Source organism: Pinus tabuliformis, chromosome 2_2 (genome assembly GCF_031772625.1).
Source record: "Pinus tabuliformis cultivar Carrire ecotype Pingquan chromosome 2_2, CPIR1, whole genome shotgun sequence".
In the NCBI taxonomy this organism is placed as follows: domain Eukaryota; kingdom Viridiplantae; phylum Streptophyta; class Pinopsida; order Pinales; family Pinaceae; genus Pinus; species Pinus tabuliformis.
Window position 1 is genome coordinate 661,665,121 of NC_142300.1, and position 16,437 is coordinate 661,681,557.

The 16,437-nt window shown below is 37.9% G+C and overlaps 1 pseudogene; it reads right to left on the bottom strand.

Annotated features, from left to right (window-relative positions):
- Nucleotides 1-2,112: 2,112 nt before the first annotated feature.
- Nucleotides 2,113-16,437, bottom strand: part of LOC149194345 (SART-1 family protein DOT2-like) — a 51,809-nt pseudogene continuing 37,484 nt past the window's right edge.

A 16,437-nucleotide genomic window follows, 5' to 3' on the forward strand; every position in this document is an offset into this window, starting at 1 on the left:
TGGATGACACATCATCAAATCAGGTTTCATAACAGCGGACAGCACATCAAAACGTGGCCACCGTCATATTTTGAGGGATGACAATTAAAAAACCGACTTATGAAGATTTGAAGATCAGAAAGCCGAGAAGCAAGGATAGTCTCCTAATTTTTCTGGACAGAAAAGAAGATACAGCATCCAAGGTCAACATGGAGCATTAAACACCCATCTCAGCCAAACTGAAAGAGAACCAGATGTCATAGAAAGGAATCATTTTAATTATAGCCATCATGCATGTAATATGGAGTTAGAGTCATAGTTGATTTAGATCTCTAAAAAAAAACTCCAGTCAACACTTTGTTGTATTTATTAAGTAGTTAGAGTTTAACAGTTGTCAGTAATAGAAGTAGTTTTCGAATTCCCCTCATGCTGGAGGAGGAATCTCGATCAGTTAGAATAAGAGCTCTATATATAGCTGAAACAGCAATGTAATTAGGGTTGGAAATTTTATGAAAAAGATGGTATTTGGCCTATGTAAGACTCATTTTCAGTAATATACATGCTGGACTTTACTTCTCAGGATTCATGAAGGATTTTTTATGTTCAGAATATGTGATGTTGTCCTTTTCTTAATTCTTACAGTGGTATGGATGTATAATCACTCAGAATTCACTGAATGTGCTCTGACTTCCTGTATACATTTATAAATTGTGCGGTCCCATATGAGTTTATGTTCTGAATGTTTAAATGTTGAATGCCCTGACTTCCATGTAAGGTTGAGTTCATTGTTATATTGAGGTGTTGTTGACTCCATAAGCCCAATGGATAGTTTTGTTTAATGTGTTTCCACCATTCATATTTTTCACAATTGTTCTATAAGAGTTAGTCATCTTATCTTTAATCAAAATCATTAATCCATCAAGAGAGAGCCCTCTCAGGTTGAGGAGGCTAAGCCTCAGCCTAAAGTAGGTTGAAATAGTTACTTAGAGTCAACCTGACCAGCAGCCTATCAGGATTTGATTTTGAGATAACATTTCCAATTGATCCATAGAATGATAACGAAATTCACATAATAAAAATAAATGGCACAACCTGTTTAATTCTAATATAATGAAACGAGATGTTGTTAGTTCATAAGACACTAAAGAAAAGGTGAAAAATGGAAAAGATTTCCTTATACCAAATGTTAACTCGGTAATGTTTCATCCACTAGATTCTAATGTTTGTAAAAACAACAATACAAAAATGCAAGGATTATATAGAAATATATAAGGGAAAATTCTAACTTGCTTATTTCCATTATGACTTCCATACGACCCCACATCAATACCAATAAAATTTAAACTAATATTGAGAAGTGTTATATAAGAAAGATACAACCATATTTGAGTAGTATGTTCTTTAAAAAATGCCACCAATCAGATTAAGAAAAACATTTCTTTTATATTAAAAAAGGAGTCATGATAGTTTGTATAGAACCTGACAAGCCTATGGAACATTTTTAAAAATGCATATCGCCACCAAACCACAACTACCTAATGTTGAAAATAGACAAAATGATACTAGCAATGTAACCCGGGTAAATTTTTTTATTATATAAATGTACTTCCAAACTAGATCCTGAAAACTTAAAAGGTGAAGCATCGATATGGAGTCAAAGGTTACAAAATTTTTCTAAAAATTCCCAGTAAAATTGGTCATGTATCATGTGGATATTGTTATTTCTTCTCTTCATCCATAGAATAGCCTAGAAATGCATGAAAGGACAAAAATAGTCTACACCATAACAATGTCCTCAAAGTTCAAACTTCAAACAGAACTCTCTCCATAAGCTCTAAGTTAAAAAGTATTTTATATTCTCTATACATAATATTAACCTACAATATCAACATTTTGACATCCTATTTCCCACATGCTCGATCTGTGACGGCTCATAAACTCATTTGAGAAAATACGGTCCCACTCAGCACAAATAATGATATTATTCTTGAATTTTGAGCTTGCTATTGGAATAAAAGCTAAGAACCTTAAGGACCATATCATATATGAGGACTTCAAACACCTTTGCCAACAGTAGTATTCATGGCCTTAAAAAACTCAATCTTCATGCAAGAAGTGCCAAGTCTAACTATATCATGTCTTTGGTTTTTTCGTAGGACCCATCGTCCCAGTTTCATATTTATGCTTGATTCCTAAGAAATTATTAACCTACAATGCAAAAAATCATGTCACGTATTTGCAAAACTAAAAGACACAACATATAATGTACTACGCAACTATCATGAACAAATTTCATCTAAAGGAAGGAAAGAAGAAAATTTTATTCAGTTCAATGCTAGCAACCTTCCTGTCACCAAGCATTAGAGTCAGGCTTCCTAGAACCTCCTTTTCAATAGTAGAAAACCCACTTCTTGTGTGACTTGTTTTCCTATAGCATTAAAATACATGGACAAGGTTGTACATTAACATAAGCCAATACCAGTGAGATAATTCTCAAATTAAAAGTACTCGTGCCTGAACTAAAAAGAAGATAAGAACACCCTAGTTTAATTTTACCATTGAGAACAATATAAGGATTATGTAGTTTGGCCTGGATGTCACACATTTTTTCCATGGACATCAAATGTGTGTCCCCAGTATTCATTTTCTTAAGCTTCAATTCCTCCTTATACTCTTTCATATCTTTTTCTTGTTTCATTGTTCTAGGGCCTTTTCCATGCAACTTATGTGAAAACTTATAAAAATCTTCTTTAGGTGTCGTCTGCAAATATATATGGAAGGGAAATGAATTTCTTGTTTCTATGAATAGATATTAAAGAATTAAACTAGGGGATTGACATGCTAAAGCACAAGACAACTTTAAATTTCAAACAAAGAAACTTACAATATGACCTAACTCATCTAAATGGTCTAATTGTATCTCTTTTGTTCCATCAGTATCTCGTAGTCCAACAAGTTTTCTTTTTTTCATCTCCATATTCCTTCTGCCCCATTCCACATACTCTTTAAATGAACCGCTTTACTTCAATAGTTGCAAGGTCCCAGCCAAACATTTTCCTAAAGAATCTTCTTTAATTATGTAATCTGTCACCATTTCTTCATCTTCTAATTTTTTATAACTAACATCTCTATCCATTTCCTTCACCTCATTCTAACCACTTATGGTTTTGGTAACATCATCTTGTTTGATAGGACCTGAACCCTCATCATCGATAGGACCTGAACCCTCATCATCCTCTTTAAATACATCTTCAATTACAGGCTTGTGAGTGTTTGGCTCAATAAGCACAAAATTAGAATTATAAAACAATGAGGTGGTACAATGAAACATCAATTAAAAAATAAAATATCTACTATAACTATGATGACTACATGAGACAACTCATTACAAAAATAAATTTAAGAATTCATACCATTATTTACAACTTCCTTTTTTTTCCACACACCTTCATCAAGTTGTAAACTCCACACAAACTCCTCCATCTCCATCAATATAACTTTCTTTTCCTACACTTTGTTTGATGATTGAACATTTCCTTTGCCTAATTTCGAGCCACTGCTAAATGAGCTACTTCCTGGGGGATAGACCCACTACTTTCTTCTTACCTATTCAATGCCACTTTCTTGGCCTTCTCTAGTGACTTGTAAATATCTTCATCCTCCACACTAAAAACAACATCTCCATCTTCATCGACCTGCATTGCATCTGATGACTTCTCATCTCGAAGCCCTCTAGAAGCCTCTTTTGCTTTATTATATGCATTTTGATATGCACTTTTCCTTACTTCAACTTTTGCCTTTTCTACATTTTCCCTGGAAAACTTTCGTTTTGTATCATCCCTAGAACCAAGATCCCCAACACCAAATCCAACAACAATTTCTTCTTCTTCCAGTGCATCAATGTCTATCTTATCCTTCTTTCAAAAAAAAAATTTCATCTTAGGTTTCTTGAATTGAAGCATTTCCTCTTGAGTGTAATAATCAAAAATAATTGTTCTTGGTTGTGCCCGTGACTCTTCAGCTCAGTTAGTCATAGTTTCACCTTGCGATCTCTTCTGTATCTAGAGAGACAATATTACACACACATAAAATATAATATCAACATTTGACATTTTTAAACAGAAAAATTTACACAAACATAATAGGTGATATCAACATTCAACAACACTTTAATCCTCCTTAAACTAGTGTGGTAGCATTTTTCAAAACTAACATGAAATATAAAACATGATTAACAAATGTCTCATTAATAGATAAACACCAAATAAAAATTATGATGATAAGGTTGCAAGAGCTTCAACCAGCCATGAATCCAACATATGTTTACAATTAGGTATCCATGTAGTGTCCCTAGGGTCTCTTTCAACAGGTCTAATGTTCATATATAGCTCTTCCTTAGAGGATCAAGGATATTTTAAGGAGAAAACGTCTATTCCCAACTTCACTCATTTTTCATTGTTCTTTAGGTGATCAAGTGCTCAAAAAGTTGCTCAAAATTAAAAGTTGTCGGATTGGTGTGGAGCCTAGACGATTACATAGTGCTCATCATCTTGAATCTATTGCAACTCATTTCACGCAAAACAAACACCGTATGCTCCCAGAATCATGTTTTGTTCACTTTCCCAAACAGGAGAATTTTAGAAAAAAATTGACATCCCAGATAGCAGTCTGCACTACTGATGTGGCACTGATTGCGCAGGTTGAGGTGGTAGAGTTGACTAGTCAACATCCTCTAGTGAATTGTATGATTCCAAGTGGTGGTTATGGATTAGGTGCATTTGGTGGTTTCTTATTGGTCAGAAGGTGGCCAACCATAGGCTGACATGTGGCCCAGCCAAAGGCCACAACGCGGCAGCCCACGGGCCACCAAAATTTTGGTTGATGTCTGGGAAGAGGCAGTGGGGGTTGAACCCACAACCTCCAAGCACATAACCAACCCCTCCTACCAATGCGCCACAAGAATGGTTCTTATTAAACCATGGGTTCAGCTTATATTTGAATATAAAGAGCACACCAATTTTGGGAAGGGGCCAACCCACGAGGTCTTTCCCTTGGTCGCACAACCGTCACATGAACACCAAGCAGATGGGAACGGGGGCCTGGACGGCGAGGGTGGGCCGTTGGCCTTAGCCTAGGGCACATGGCCCCCCACATGGCCACATTTCCTAGAAGAAAAGCATTAGAGGACATTTACCGCATCTGACAAATTTGCCCGATTTTAGGCGAAATTGACGCTCCGTTAGAGTGTTTTGGGGCAAAATTGTAGGATGATGCCGGATTTTGGGGAATTTTCGATCCGATTAGCGGGAGATTGGTAAAGGCCATAAATTCTTCAATTTTTTACCAAATCAGGAGTAGAAAGAGGCTACTCAAGCATTTTTGGGCATTCAAGAGCCATTGGAACAGGTTTCAGAGTTGTTTGAGCATTAGAAACAGATGTATTCACACTTTTGAGAATAATAGAGAGGGCTAAGCCATTGTAATATGGACCAAAGAGACGTAGCCCAGGAGGGTTGAACTCCTTTATCATGTGTTGTTGTTATACTATTTATGATTATGTTAATGTTTGTTATATGTTGTTGTTCAGTCATTTGTTTATGTTAATTTTCACATAAGAAATACATAAAAACAATCAAAAACCCATGTTTAAACTTGCAAATAATTTCATAAATCCTCGAGCATATTTAATATAATCTGAAAAGGAATTTTAGCACAACAAAACTAATTTTCTTAATTAGATAGTTTGGTATCAAAGCTGTTAGTTTTATTTTTTCAAGAAGGATTTAAGTATTTGCAAGTGAATGTCATGCTTACAAGGTTGAAACTTAGAAGAGGAGAAGGGAAGCTGGTTGAAAGCCCTGAGGTTGGGTCAAGGGGAAGGAGGGAAAGGAGGGAAAGGTTGCCACAATCTCCACCACTAGTTCTTCCTCTAGTTTTTGTTGAGAATCCATTGAGCATGTCTCATGAAGGATATCCTACAAACATGACAACGGATGAGAAGGCCTTCAGGAAGGCTTTCTTTGATATGACATAAATGGTGAAGGTCCTCTATGAAGAGAGGAATACTAGACTACAAGGTGAAAGCTCCAAACCTCCCAAAGAAGAAGTTTCTTCAGGAGGAGGAGGCAATGGAAATGGAGGTAAACCTCCACCCTCTCCACCATCTTCTTCATATTCTTCTTCACGGAGATCTTCACCCTCTTCCACTAACACAACCCTTACTCATACTCATCAACTGATTTGGAATTTATTCAGGATAAAGAATGAAAGGTATTACAGACTGAAGTGCATGGATGTACCTATGTTACTTATGCAACGGATCGATAAGATTGTTAGAATACATAGACACTGAGGCAATTATAGAAAACATAATAGTCAAACATATAAACAAAACAAGTTTAATAAGGAGTTCACCCAGTGCTCCGGGGCTACATCTCCTGGTCTAGCCTTTTAGTGGTGGCCTCTCTATTATGTTTTCAAGCAAAGTTTTTACAACAGTGAGCTCGATTCGAGACTCACTAAACATAATGAAGTCAGTAGGAATGGAGTGCACAGACTCTCCTTACTGAAACTCGACCTCTGAGGGTCATAGTAGTAGGACAGGCCTCTGCCGAGGAGTTTGATTGAACCTCTCAAGCCTTCAATGGAGTACACAGACTCTCTGACTCTCTCTGGCTCTATATGGCTTGATGTTGCCTTCAGGTTAGCTTGGCTTCTACTCTTTGTTCTCTGCTATTATATTTTTGCGTCTCTTCGTTGTCTACCTCTGTCTTCTGCTTCTATCATTTCATGGCTTTAAAGCTAGTCTGTTCTTTGACTACTCGTTTCCGCTTCCCGACCTTCTGGTTTCCTTTCCCCTGTCCATTCGAATTCCTCTGCTCTGCATCATCATCACTGGGTAATGCCTCGCAGGGAGGTGGCCACTTGTTTGCTAACAAACTGGGTGTCAGATTCCCTAAATCATATTCGAATGCTCGTTAAATCTGTTTGCTTCAAGATCGCCTGCGAACACGAAGCGTTTACCAACTCATCATGGACGTCAGACTTCAAATCCCCTGTCATCTTGGTTTTTTGACCTATCAAATCCGGTCAGTCATCGAGATGCACCTCTGTCATTGATCTAGGCCCCCCAGATCCTATGGTCATCCTTCATATCAGGCGAACAAGTCGCACAGTGTTTACCTATCCGATGTGGGCGGTTTTCTCTCTCTTCCACCAGATGTGTGTCGATTGATGTGTGGCATCGGGCAGGACTCAGTAAAAACTGCTTACCGCCTCAAATCCTTCCGATATCTTGCCAGTTTTGGGGAATCTTGTGCTACGGAACCGAAACGGTTACTTTTCCAAATTTTATAGCATTTTTCGGTCTGGGCACTTCGGGGCTTTCCTTCACTAAGGGGGATGCCCTGTGATATGTTATTAGCGCTAATCATGTATCAGAATCCACCTCTGTTTCTTGATCTAGCCTCTGGTTTTGCCAGTTTTGTGCCATTGCGCTTTACCATGGGCCAATGGTTTGCGCGCTCAACCGAGGGTCCTCGTTGCTCTGCTCTGGCCACAACTAAAATTTTTATGAGGATTCCTTCTGATAGCTTCGATCTTTTCTAGGACTTGAATCTTTTAGCATAATTTGAAACAGTCATGAAAACTTAGAGAGTTTTTAGGATCCAATTCGGATCACGGCCTTCCCACTGAAAAAGCTTTTGGACCACCAAAAGTTGGTTTTCTTTCAAGCATCAATCAAGTGAGGGTATTGCTTCCTCGCTTGCTCAATTTCTATCCATTTCGCACTACTTGGCTTTAAACCCTTGGTTTGATCCTGAGGTACTCAACATTTCCTCTGGGTGTAGTTCTTACCTTCCTATCTAGAACTGTATCTTCCTACAACTCATTAAGATATTTAGATAACATATCATCAATAGAAGGCAATTGACTCTGCTCTTCGGTATCTTCAATTAATGAAGGTTTAAATAGTCTCAAGTTGTCTGCATTAACAACTGAGTAGATGTGCATGTAAGCTGGTAGATCAAGGCGAAAAGAATTCTCACCAATTTTTTCAAGTATCTTGAAAGGTCCATACCTTATTGGCTTTAGCTTCTTACCTTCACCTCGCATTCTGTCTTTGCTGATATACAACCAGACTTGGTCACCAACTTGGGAACTATGCTCCATCTGATGCTTTTCATGCCTTGCCTTGTACTTGGCTTGGCTCTTTTCCAACTGTTCCTGTACTACCTAGAAAATCTCTTGGATTTATTCAATGAACATGGTTGCCTTGTCCACATCACTGTGTCCATCAACTATTATGTCTTTACCAAAGACAAAATCCAAGGGAGACCTTGGTGTGAAACCAAAACATGTCTCGAAAGGAGATCTCTGTGTAGAAGAATGTTTAGCTCGGTTGTAAGCATGCTGCACATAACATAAATGTTCATCCCAAAGTTTGGGATGCTTGCTGCAATAGCCTCTGAGCAATTGGATCATTGTCCTATTGACCACTTCTGTTTGGTCATCTGTTTGTGAATGAAAAGTTGTGCTTTTCTTCAGCCTGGTGTCCATCAATTCCCACAAACTTGACCTAAATTTTCCAACAAATCGAGTATCTCGATCAGATATTATGGAAGTGGGTAATCCAAAATGAACCCATACATGCTGAAAGAACAACTTTGCAGTTTGTTCAGCTGTAATCTGTTTGGTACAAGGTATTAAAATGCACATTTTGTTGAACCTATCCACAACAACATATAAATAGTCATGACATTTCCTAGATTTAGGTAGTCCTCCAACGAAGTCCATGGAAACACTTTCCCAAGGATGAGAAAGAAGTGGTAGTGAAGTGTACAAGCCTAGTTTTCTATTGCTAGGCTTGCTTTTAGCACACACGGTACGCCCTCTTACATATCTAGAAACTGTCTCATTCATTTTCGGCCAATAACAAAATCTTTACAGCTGTGCAACTTTTTTACTTACACCAAAGTGAACTAATATTAGAGAAGTGTGTGCTTCTTGAGTTATCTTTACTCTTTCAGTTTGTGGAATGCATAGCTTCCCACAATGACACAAGAGTTGGTCCTTAATATGATAATCCAATTCTTCTACTTGTTTGCCTTGACTTAAAGTTGCATTACATCTTTAAAATCTATATCTTGAGCATATTGTTCAATGTAGCTCTCATGCAATACTAAATTATACTTAAGTATAGTAGATGCATTTATAATTGGTCTAGATAACATAACTGCAATTTTATTGTGTATGCCCTTTTTATATCTGATGACTAAATGAAACTGTTGTAGAAAACCCATCCATCTATAGTGTCTTGATTGCTGCAACTTAGTTTGGGGGTGTAGATATTGAAGTGGTTGATGATCAGTATGTATAACTGTCTCTTTGCCCATTAAGTAATGTTTCCAATTTTTCACACTCTGTACTAATGCATACAATTCTTTATCATGTGTGGGATAGTTAACTACTGCAGAATTAAATGTCTCAGAACGATAGCATATGGGTTTATCGTGCTGCATCAACACTGCTCCCATGACACAGTCACTGGCATCTGTTTCAATCTCAAATGGTCTTTGAAGATCAGGCAGTGCTAGTACTAGTTGTTGTACTAATCTTTTCTTTCAAGGTGTCGAAGGCTTTCTGCTATTTGTCTCCCCATTGAAACACCTTGTTCAATCCTGTTAAAGCATGTAAGGGAGCTGCAATTAAGGAAAATCTAGAAATAAACTTTCTCCAATATTGTGCTGCTCCTAAGAAGCTTCTAACTTCTGTAGCAGATTTGGGTTTAGGCCAGTTTACAATGACTACAACCTTAGAGGGATCTATCTTCAATTCACCACCCCCTACTATATGTCCCAAATAATTCAAAGATGTTTTGCAAAATTCACAATTTGAGAGTTTAACATAAAGTTTTTCTCTTTTCAAAACATCTAATGTTTGCTTAACATGCTTTAAATGTTCTTCCCACGTTTTGCTAAATATAAGAATGTCATCTAGATATGCAATAACAAAATCATCAAGAAAAGGTCTGAGTACATCATTCATTACTCTCATGAAAGTAGTAGGAGAATTAGTTAAGCCAAAAGGCATAACCATCCACTCATACAATCCCTACTTTGTTTTGAAAGTAGTCTTCCATGCATCTTTCTCTACAACTTTGACCTGATGATAGCCACTATGCAAGTCTAACTTCGAAAAATAAACATCTTCTTTTAACTGATCTAATAGATCATCTATGCAAGGAAGGGGATAACGATTTTTGAATGTCATCTTATTCAGTTCTCGGTAATCAATGCACATTCTCCACGAGCCATCTTTATTTTTCACAAAAACAACTGGAGACCCACATGGTGATGTGCTAGGTCTGATGAACCCCTTCTCGAGTAGCTTTTGTACCTTTTTCTTGATTTCTGCATTCTCTAAAGCAGACAACCTGTACATTTCGATGTTAGGCAATAGAGCATCTTGCTGCAAATTAATATCATGCACTATTTCCTTTTTGGGTGGCAGACCTTTAGCTTCTTGAAACAATACATCATATTATGAAACAACTTTTTCTAAATCAGCTTGTTGTTTAGCATCACATCCCTCAATTACATTGGTTTTATCAGGTTTCTTTTCCTTTACAACCATCAATAAAAATTGTTTGCATGAATTTACAATTCGCTTCATCTGCCCTGAGTTTATGAGAGTATAATTATTCTTGAGCTTATGAGCTCTTACAATATATTCGACTCCATCTGTAACGAGTAGATACTTGTTCTCAGCTCTATAGAAAATAGTTTCTCTATCATACAAGTAAGGACTTCCTAAAACAATTCCACATATATCCAAAGGAACTATATCTAACTCAACCTCATCTACAAATGTTGACCCAAAAGAAAACTTAAGTGTACATTGTCTAGTCACTTGTAGCTTTGCTTTATCACATAGCCAACCTAATGGATATGGTTTCTTGTGAGGTGTGGTTAGTAATCCCAACTTCTTTACAATTTCTTCAAAAATTAAATTTACTTGTCAGCCACTATCAAACAAAGTATCAATATTTTGATGATTGGAAATAACTCGAATATGAAAAAGCTCACGTCTTTTTCTCTCATTTTCTTCATTATTAGTAGATTGTGCAAAATTACTAGTAGATGCTTCAGAATTTTTATATTTTATACCTGTGGCTGTGATTGTTGCTTCATCTCCTGAGTCTGACCCCAAATCCTTTTGAATAGCTGCAGCAGTCTTCTTCTTCTTGCCCTCGAACTTCTTAGGTTTCAGCTCCAGATGTAGAATCCAGCAGTGTTCATCATCATGCTCATCCTTCTTACAGTGAGTGCATGAGGACTTGCTCTTCTGTACAGTGTTTGTCTTCCTCTCTTTCCATTTTTGTTTTCTTGTCTCCTTATTTTTGCTTGCAGTGGGTTGGGATGATCCCCCAACTTCTGGGTTCCCATTCTTACCTCTAGCTTCTAGATGCGTAGCCTGAACGGATACCTCATCTATGCTAGTGGGATTAAACATGAGGATAGTGTGCCTCATGTAGCTGTGTAGACCACCTATATACTTCAACAGAGTCTCAAGTGAGTCTAAAGAAATTCCTAGAATCAAAGCTATTTTCCTAAATTCTTGAGTGTAACCTTGTACACTTTGTCCTTTTAGTTGTCGAAGAGTTTGCCAGCTCATCATGGCTTGCTGCATGTAGGCTAGTGGATAGAATTGCTTTTTAATTGTAGAAACAAATTCACTCCAGAATTGTCAGCTTGTGTCCTGCCTTCCCACCATACCAAGGTAGTGCCTCCAAGGCGTAGGCTGGCCAGCTGAATCTTACTCTTATCTGAGTCAATGCTCTGCACTTTGCAATAAAAATCAATCTGTCTGATCTAATTATCCAGCTTCTCTGCATTCAACTCTCCATCATATATTGGTAAATCAAATTTAACATCTAATTTAATCAAAGATGTCTTCTTTTTATTTTCAGGACTATTAGGAGGCGTGAGAAATTTTTCTTCTTTCCCTTTGCCTTTGGAGTGGTCATGGAGGAGAGATTCTTCTACTACTTTGTCTTGTTTCGAGCTTGATGAATCTTCATCTCTATGTTTCTTAAAGTCCCTATACATTTCCTCCACCATGGATTTCAGGGTCATAAAACTATCTATGAACTAGGGTTCTGATTCCAAGGGATTTTCTTCTGACATTTTCCTCTTAGAATAGACTCTTCCAATTTCTGGGTTAGTTTCAGCCAATTCTCCTTCTCCTAATTTAAGCTTTGATCTAGTTAGCATTCAACAACAAAATCTAGCACAAGCTTGTCTAACCTTAGTAACCCTATGCTCTAATACCACTTGATCTGGAATTTATCCAGGATAAAGAATGAAAGGTATTACAGACTCATGTGCATGGATGTGCCTATGTTACTTATGCAACGAATCGATAAGATTGCTAGAATACATAGACATTGAGGCAATCAAAGAAAACATAACAGTCAAACATGTAAACAAAACAAGTTTAATAAGGAGTTCACCCAATGCTCCAGGGCTATGTATCCTGGTCTAGCCTTTCAGTGGTGGCCTCTCTATTATGTTTTCGAGCAAAATTTTTACAACAGTGAGCTTGATTCGAGACTCACTGAACAGAATGAAGTTAGTAGGAATGGAGTGCACAGACTGTCCTTACTGAAACTTGACCTCTGAGGGTCAAAGTAGTAGGACATGCCTATGCTGAGGAGTTTGCTTGAACCTCTCAAGCCTTCAATGGAGTACACAGACTCTCTAACTCTCTCTGGCTTTGTCTGGCTCGATGCTGCCTTTAGGTCATCTCAACTTGTACTCTCTGGTCTCTACTATTAGCTTTCTGTGTCTCTTCACTGTCTGCCTCTGTCTTCTACTTCTGTCAGTTCATGGCTTTAAATTGAGTATGTTCTTCGACTGCTCGTTTCCACTTCCCGGCCTTCTAGCTTCCTTTCCTCTGTCCATTCGAATTCCTCTACTTTGCATCATCATCACTGGGTAACGCCTCACAGGGAGGTGGCCACCTGTTTGCTAACGAACTCGGTGTCAGATTAGCTGAATCATATTTGAATGACCATTAAATTTGTTTGCTTCAAGATCGCCCGCGAACATGAATCGCTTTCCAACTCATCATCCACATCGGACTTCAAATCCCCTGTCATCTTGCTTTTTTGACCTGTAAAATCCAATCAGTCATCGAGATGCATCTCCCCATTGATCTAGGCCCCCCAGATCCTACATTCGTCCTTCATATCGGGCAGACAAGTCACATAATGTTTACCCATCCAATTTGGGTGGTTTTCTCTCTCTTCTGCCGGACGCGTGTCACTCGATGTGTGGCATCGGGCAGGACTTAGTCAAAACTGCTTACCACCTCGAAGCTTTCCGATATCCTGCCGCTTTTGGGGAATCCCGTGCTACGGAACCGAAACGGTTACTTTTCTGAATTTTATAGCATTTTCGGGTCCGGGTGCTTCGGGGCTTTCCTTCACTGAGGGGTACGCCCTACGAAATGTGATTAGTGCTTAGTGCTAATCGCGTATCAGAATCCACCTCTATTTCTTTATCTGGCCTCTGGTTTTGCCAATTTTGTGCCATTGCGCTTTACCATGGGCCAACGGTCTGCGCTCGACTGAGGGTCCTCGTTGCTCCGCTCTAGCCACAACTGCAATTGTTATAAGGATTCCTTCTGATAGCTTCAATATTTTCTAGGACTTGAATCGTTTAGCATAATTTGAAACAATCATGAAAACTTAGAGAGTTTTTAGGATCCAATTCAGATCATTAACATACCTCAAAAGGAATTGGTAAATCACCCTTATTAAAACTTGATGTTAAATTTGAATTGCCCATGTATAATGGTGAAGTGAATGCAGAGAAGATTGACAATTGGGTTCGATAGTTGGAGATCTATTACAGAATTCAAAACCTTCAAGAGGATGACATAAAGATTCAATTATCTTCCTTGAGGATGGAGGGTGCAAAACTAGTATGGTGGGAATCAAAGACACAAGAAGAGATAAAAAAACATGGTAATATCTCAATTTCTTGGCCTGATTTCATTACTGCAATTAAAAGACAATTCCACCCTCTAACCCATATGTAGAAAGCCATCATGAATTGGCAGAACTTTAGAGAACTTAAAGGTCAAAATGTGCAAGATTACACTCAAGAATTTAGAAAAAGGTCTCTAATGTTAGGTGTAGATTTTCAATCACAAGACACATTGCTGAAGTACATAGGGGGATTACAAAGTTACCTTAGGCATACTATCCTTATGTTTAATACCAATAATCTAGATGAGGTGTGTTTGCAAGCCACTCTTCTTGAGGCAAGAGGGAAAAACACTCCAGAAGAGGGTACTAAAAATCAATTTAAGGGTAAAGGAAAATAAAAGGGTTTCAAAGGGAAGGGAAATAAAAAAGCATTGATTAATAAGGAAGAAGAGAAATTAGCATGCAAGCATTGTTTGAAAGAGGGTCACGAAAGCCCCAAGGGTTAGCTCAATCGGTCAAGTCGGGGCCTCGCCAATGGGAGGTCACAGGGTCGAAACCCAAAAGCTCTTGGGGTTAGGTCTGTGGTGACCGAGGGGTCGACCCCCTTCGGGTGGGGTCCACCCAGATTTCTCGAACCTGGATTAGCAGATCAACTGACCAGGGTCCGTGAACCAGCTGGAAAAAAAAGAAAAAAAAAAAGAAAGAAAGAGGGTCACGATGAAGCTCATTGTTGGAAGCTTCATCCCAAGATGAAACCAAAGAAATTCAATAACAAGGGAAAACAAAAGACAACTGCAACCACTCAACAGTTTTGGGATCTGATTAAGGTGATGAAACTAAAATTACAGACATGGGTATGAAAGGAAAATAATCCATTGCTAGCACTAGTACTTCAAATTCACACAATGAAACTCCAAATGAAAAGAAGAGGATAAACCTTTTTCACATAAGGGTGATCTCAGAACATAGCAAAATTGATACTCTTTTTTATAGTGGCTCTCAAGCCAATCTCATCTTTGAAAAAATTGTCAAAAGTTTAAACTTGGAAACCATTCCACATCATAAACCATATCCATTAGTATGTGTGTGTGACAATTCACAATTGCAAGTAACTAGAAAGTGTAAACTGAAATTTGCCATTACTGCAATTTTCATAGATGAAGTGGAGCTTGATGTTGTCCCATTAGACATATGTGGTATAGTTTTGGGTAGCCAGTATCTCTATGACAGAAAAGATATCTTCCATAGACATGAAAATAAATACCATTTGCTCAAATATGGAGTAGAATATATTGTGAGAGCTCATAGCAAGAAACTAAATCTTTCACTTGTTAATGCGGGGCAGATGAAAAGACTAGTGAATTCAAGCAATAATTTTGTGCTTCTAATGATCAAACCCACGAATGATGTTGATAATGAAGCTTTTCAAGGTTTTGATTCAAGATTGAAATTTGAATTGGTTGATGTTGTTAACCAATATGATGAGATGTTTTAGGAACCAAAAGGATTTCCTCCTAAGAGAGGAATCCAACATGAGATACAGTTGCAGCAAGATAGTCCTCTTCCTAACATTGGCATGTACAGGATGTCAGTGATCGAAAGTGCAGAAATTAAAAAAAAATTTCAAGAATTGTTGGATAAAGGGATCATCAAGCCAAGTTTTTTGCCATGTGGTTGACTTGTTGTTTTGGTGCCAAAGAAGGATGGAACATGGCGCATGTGTGTGGACTTCGTGCATTGAACAAGATTACGGTAAAGAACCATTACCCATTACCTAGAATAGTTGATTTACTTGTTCAATTGAAAGATGCAAATTATTTTACTAAGTTCGACTTAAGGATTAGCTGCCATCAAATTAGAATTGCTGAAGGAGACATTTGGAAGACAAAATTCAAAACAAAACAAGGTTTGTTTGAATGGCTAGTTATAACTTTTGGTTTATGTAATGCTCCTACTACCTTTATATGTGTGATGAATGATGTGTTGAGGCCATTTCTTGATGAGTTTGTTATAGTCTACTTAGATGAAGTCCTAAATTTTAGTAAATCTCATGATGAACATGTCATGCATGTGAGAAAAGTACTTGATGTCTTAAAGAAAGAACAGTTGTATCTAAAAATGTCAAAGTGTGAGTTTGGAAAAACTTATTTAGTTTACTTGGGTCTGTTAGCTCTGTTACATGTTGCAGATATTCAAAGACTCAGAAGTAAGCTCGTTCCTCGTTTCTTGCTTGAAGGAGGCCTATAGCTGGTCATTCTACCTCCCCTTTCACTCCAAACATCCTCCTCTCATCTCCATTTCTCGGGCTTGACTGTTAGAAAACCATATACTATTAGCCTTTGCCCTTAAGCCTGAGCACAAAGCCTAAAACCGCACATTACCGTCTTCACGTGACCACGCGCATTCGTAATCCTTTCGCCTGTCACATCCGACAAAACCTGCTTGTTTGTTTCCTCCACCGT